Below are 6000 nucleotides of genomic sequence, written 5' to 3' on the forward strand. Positions count from 1 at the left end.
TATATGTGTATGTATGCGTATGTATATATATATATATATATATATATATATATAATATCCAAGTTGTAATGTGTAGCAGTTTTTATATATTAGCCAATTATTTGGTAAATAAACCAAAAATGCTATTTAGAGGCTAAGATTTGTTGGTTTGTCGTGTTGTCGCGAGGTTGCCTTCCAGCCAGTCAAACAATTGTTTACAGCCAAAAACTTATGTGTTCAATATTTGTCGCTTTGTCGCATTGTTACGTTGTTGCTATGAGGTCTAATATCTTCCACAGCTCTCAAGGTAAAGCTGCCAAATCTTACATAGTTATTTAGTATCGAAAAAGTAACCTATTATGATGATGATAATAATAATAATAGCTCACTTTTTCAATATAAAATAACTATGTAAGATTTGGCAGCTTTACCTTAAGAGCTGTGGAAGATATTCATCAACAAACTCCACTCCACCGAAACTGCCCTGGCCAAAGTTACCAACGACCTCCTATTTGCCAAATCCAAGGGTCACTTCTCCCTACTCATCCTACTCGACCTCTCTGCGGCCTTTGATACCGTTGACCATCCCCTCCTGCTACAAACTCTTCTCTCTCTTGGTCTATCTGGTTCTGTCCTCGCCTGGTTCACCTCTTACCTTTCTAACCGCTCCTTCTCGGTATCCACCTCTGGTACTTCCTCAACCCCCTCCCCTCTCCCTGTTGGAGTCCCTCAAGGCTCTGTTCTTGGCCCTCTACTCTTTTCACTCTATACCTCCTCCCTTGGTGCTCTCATCTCCTCCTTCGGTCTTCAGTATCACCTTTACGCTGATGACATCCAACGCTACATCTCCTCGCCTGACCTCTCCCCCACCCTTCTCTCTCGTGTATCCGACTGCCTCTCTGCCATCTCCTCCTGGATGTCCTCGCGATTTCTCAAAATCGACATCTCCAAAACTGAACTCATTGTCTTTCCTCCCGCCAGGCTCCCCTCCCACCATGACCTCTCTATCACTGTTAATAACACCTCCATCTCTTCTGTCACCCAACTTCGCTTCCTAGGCGTTACCTTCGACTCTTCTCTCTCCTTCACCCCCCACATTCAATCCCTTGCCCTAGCCTGTCGCTTCCAACTTCGCAACATTGCCCGCATTCGACCTTTCCTCTCTCAGGATGCCACCAAAACTATCATCCACACACTCATTATCTCCTGCCTAGACTACTGCAACCTCCCCTCTCCGGCCTCCCCCTCTCCCACCTCCGCTCTATTCTTAACGCGGCTGCTAGATTCCTCTTCCTCTCTCGCCGCTCCTCCTCTGCATCCCCTCTCTGCCTTGCCCTACACTGGCTCCCCATACCCTACAGAATCCTTTTCAAACTCCTGACAACAACGTACAAGGCACTCTACCAGTCCACTGCCCCCTATATCTCTGACCTCCTCTCCATCCACACTTCTGCCCGCTCCCTGCGCTCGGCCAATGACCGTTGCCTCTCCTCCACTCTGATTACCTCTTCCCACTCCAGAATCCAAGACTTCTCCTGCGCTGCCCCTCTTCACTGGAATGACCTCTCTCGCTCCATCTGTCTCTCTCCCACTCTTAGCTCCTTCAAACGGGCACTAAAAACCCACCTGTTCCTCAAAGCCTACCCACCTTCCACTTAACCCCTCCTCCCCTCCCTTATACGCCAACTCACTCCCTTTGTACCTGAGTTTTGTTCACCCTCCCTTAGGATGTAAGCTCATTGAGCAGGGCCCTCTTCCCTCTTGTGTCCTTACCTGCTCTTCTGCTACATCTTTACTGTATTAGCCTGCTTGGAGCTCCTGAAGTGTCAGTATTTTTTGTTTACTGTTCAGTAATGTTTTACCCTGTACTGTCTACTGTTTGTGCATTGTACGGCGCTGCGGAACTCTTGTGGCGCCTAACAAATAAAGGATAATAATAACAAACAAACAACCTTAGGTTGTTTGCTTGTTATATATGTGCACAAACAAAAATACATTGATCTTCTGCCCTCACCATGTGTGAACTGGGGTGTGCCCACTTTGTGTAAACAAAAAAAATTAACAGGGATACTCTGTAGTCACCAAATACACAATAATTGTTGTTCTAACTACTTTTCTGTATTAAAGCAGATGAATGTATATATGTTAAGCTGACCAACTCACGCCAAAGTCTTTCCCTTCTGTCTAATCCTAACATGATTTTTAACTAGCGTCATTTTGTAGACTGTATTAAATAAATGATAATTAGAATCTGATTGGTTGCTATAGGCAACAACTTCAGTTTTTCAAACTCGTAGGTTAGTAAATATACCCCCTAGGGGCTTGCCTAACACTAATTGGAATTAATTAATGTAAGGAAGTACAAATGGGGTGGAAAGGGGCTTTTTGATACAGAAAAGTAGTTAGAATGACAATAATTGCGCATTTGGTGAGTGCAGAGCATCAATATATATATTATACTGTAAAAAATATTAATTTGTTACATAACTTTATGGTTGCGACATTTTACAAAGGAAATATTGTTATTAGGCACCGAGGCAGAAAATAACCAGTAAAATATAGGCTAGGTGGCAACCCTACATAACTGGATTGAAAAGTGTTCAGTGGTGGAATGTATAATTGTCAGTGCAGATAAAACACTCCTGAACATAAGTCACCTCATACGAGCAATGTTTTGTTTCAAATAAAAATTTATGTCTTGTAAGGAATAATAAAGTTATGTGACCCGTATAAAAGCATTTGGCCTGTGGCATCATATCTTAAAGGCCTGGCTGGCAATCTCCATTCTAGTTCATCCCAAATGTGTTCTATGGGGATGAGGTCAGGGCTCGGTGCGGGAAAGTCAATTCTTCTACACCAAACTCATCAAACCATGTCTTTGTAGTACTTGCTTTGTGCACTGGGGCACAGTCATGTTGGAATAGAAAAGGGCCTTCCCCAAACTGTTGCCACAAAGTTGGAAGCATAGCATTGTCCAAAATGACTTCGTATGCTGAAGCATTAAGATTGCCCTTCACTGGAGATAAGGGGCTTAGCCCAAACCCTGAAAAACAGCCCCATACCATTATCCCTCCTCCACCAAACTTCTCAGTTGGCATAATGCAGTCAGACTGGTAACGTTCTACCGGCATCTGCCCAACCCAGACTCGCCCATCTGACTGCCAAACAGAGAAGCATGATTCGTCACTCCACAGAACATTATTCCACTACTCCCCAGTCCAGTGTCAGTGTGCTTTACACCACTCCATCCAATGCTTGGCATTGGTCTTGGTGATGTGAGGCTTGCATGCTGCTGCTCGGCCATAGAAACCCATTACATTAGGCCCCCGCCGCACAGCTTTGGTGCTTACATTAATGCCAGTGGAAGTTCAGAACTCTTCAGCTATGGAATCAGCAGAGCATGGTGACTTTTACACACCATGCGCCTTAGCAGTCGTTGACCCCGCTCTGTGATTTTACGTGGTCTTCTGCTTTGTGGCTGAGTTGCTGATGTTCCTAAACTCTTACATTTTCTAATAATATCACTTACAGTTGACCTTGTAATATCCAGCAGGGATGACATTTCATGAACCATCTTATTGTAAAGGTGACATCCTATCACAGTACCACGCTTGAAGTCACTGAGCTCTTCAGAATGAACCATTTTGTATCACAAATATTTTCAAATGGAAACTGCATGGCTAGGTGCTTGATTTCATACACCTCTGGCAACAGGTCTGATTGAAACCTCAATTCAATAATTAACAAGTGTGGCCAAATACTTTTGTCCATACAGTTCCTACTAATACCCATATGTTGCTTGATACTGAGTATTAAAATTATCCTTTTATCATCTGGAATAGCCTATTGATACCAAGCCCAGTCCATTAATATCACAACATACTATTTTTTATAGTATAGCAATTATAGGTAATTACCATTAACAGGACTGTATTGTAAAAAATAGAACACACATTGCAGAGATATTAAATTAATAATATGGCAAGTTACTATTAAAGTCATGTTGGGACAACACTTCCAAAAAGAGGCTGACCCAGCGATGACTTTTTTCTAAAGACAACTCTGGGTTCTGACCAGGAGTCTTTACTGCCATGCGCAGAGGTTATTTTTGTTAATTAACACAGGGGAGAAGAGGAAAACTGCCGAAGAGGCTCCTGTGATGCTCTCCCCATAGGATTAAATGGCTAATGCCATCTTCAGGTGGCATCCAGCTCCAAAAAGCTGAGCTTTACAGAGCTTAATAACTTTGTCCACACGGCAGTCCCCATTAAGTAATATGGGGACTTCAGTATTGTGCAGTAATTTGTCTAATGCAAGAAATATCTAGATATATTTTACTTAAAATGCCTAAACCATGCGGAATAACCATTTCACTCTCTATGTGGCATGTCTGAGGGGAAGTGTCAGGTAACTGTCATACTCAGAGTATAGTTGTCATAACCACTTTCCAGCACAGCAGGGACTTTAGAACAGTAAGTAGATGGGTTATAGAGCGGCCTCTGCTGTGTTACTTTCTACTTCCTATCAACAGTCTCTGAAGCAGCAATTCTTAAGAAAAAAATCAAATCCTGTCTCAAGGAATCCAAGAGATTGGGAGTGAAATATCCGAGACTGGAAAAAAGTAGGGAAATGCAGGAGACACTTAAATCTTTTTGTAGACTAGATAGGTCTACGCAAAGTGTAGGCAGCCATTTTGTTGAATGAACCGATGGTCAGCTTACCAAATCACTAAACTATTGACATTACGGAGGCATGAGGCATGAGGCACTCGGTGCTAGCTCCTAGTGAATTCATAGGTTGCCTTCTCATGCGTATAGATTTGACCCAATTAAATGGCTGGCTCCATTGTGTGAATGATGTATATAAATTAAGCCCCATTTTTTATTTATTCATCCTTAGTTATATGATGCAGTATTTTACAGAGAATGTTTTAATCGTTCTGCTCCAGTGGATCTTCCAGCTAAAGGATCTACCACACAAACATTAACCTGCCTGTATGCTATTAAAATCTATATAGATAAATAAAACATTTCTCTTACCTGATACTTTTAACTAAAGCCTCTACCCCTCTATGTTATGTGCATTGTAACACTGGTATATAATAGAATTTCTCTCCCTTGCTTCACACTGTGTTATATGTGATTAGTCTTTCCCCCTCCCTCCTGTACATTAGTTTCTCTCACCCGTCTGTCAGACTCCTGTATCACACAGTCTCTCTTGCTGTCTTTACCCCTTTATATTATCTTTTCTATCAGCCTTCCTTCGTTATTCACTTTCTTTCTCAGCAAGTTTTTTTTTTCTTTATGTGATTGCAAGCACTGCATGGTAATTAGTGCTAAACTCATTTGCACAAGTACAGTTAATTGGCTACAGCAATTAATTAATGTGTTGAAAATTTGGCACCAGAAGAGAAAAAAGTTTGTCATAAAACAAAGAAAGTGAAATGAGAGTGTCCAACATCCTGTCTAGTCTGGGTCTGGAATATACCCCCAGTGTAAACCTTTATGCTACCTTTATAGTACTGAATGTGGGTTTATGTTGACATTTTTTTTATTACTTGTAATTTTATGTTTCGTTACTTCTAGTTATTTAGTTAAAAATATGAGTATAAATCACTGTGCAGAGCAAATCTCTTGTCTCTGCAGATTTACATGACATACATTAACATCATGAGGCGAGAACAGCTCTTTTAGGGGCACATTTATCAATATTCACATAAAGTGAAAAGTAGTTTTCAATCTTTATCGCAATGATAAGGATTGAACTATTTCTCACATTTATGTACAACCATGCACAGAAACAGCAGTTCCGAAAAACTGCTGTTTCTGTGATGTAAAAAATCATACTTACCCCCCTCTTCGGAAGCGCTGTCTCCGGATCTTCTCCTCGTTCTTTTCATTCTTTAATTGAGCATGTGCAGTTCCAAGAACTGCACATGCGCACAAAGATCCCCGCTCGGTCTCTGCAACTATCGTTGCAGAGAGAGAGCTGTGAGTGACAGGGAGGGATCATGTGATCCCT

Source organism: Mixophyes fleayi, chromosome 6, assembly GCF_038048845.1.
Source record: "Mixophyes fleayi isolate aMixFle1 chromosome 6, aMixFle1.hap1, whole genome shotgun sequence".
Lineage (NCBI taxonomy): Eukaryota > Metazoa > Chordata > Amphibia > Anura > Limnodynastidae > Mixophyes > Mixophyes fleayi.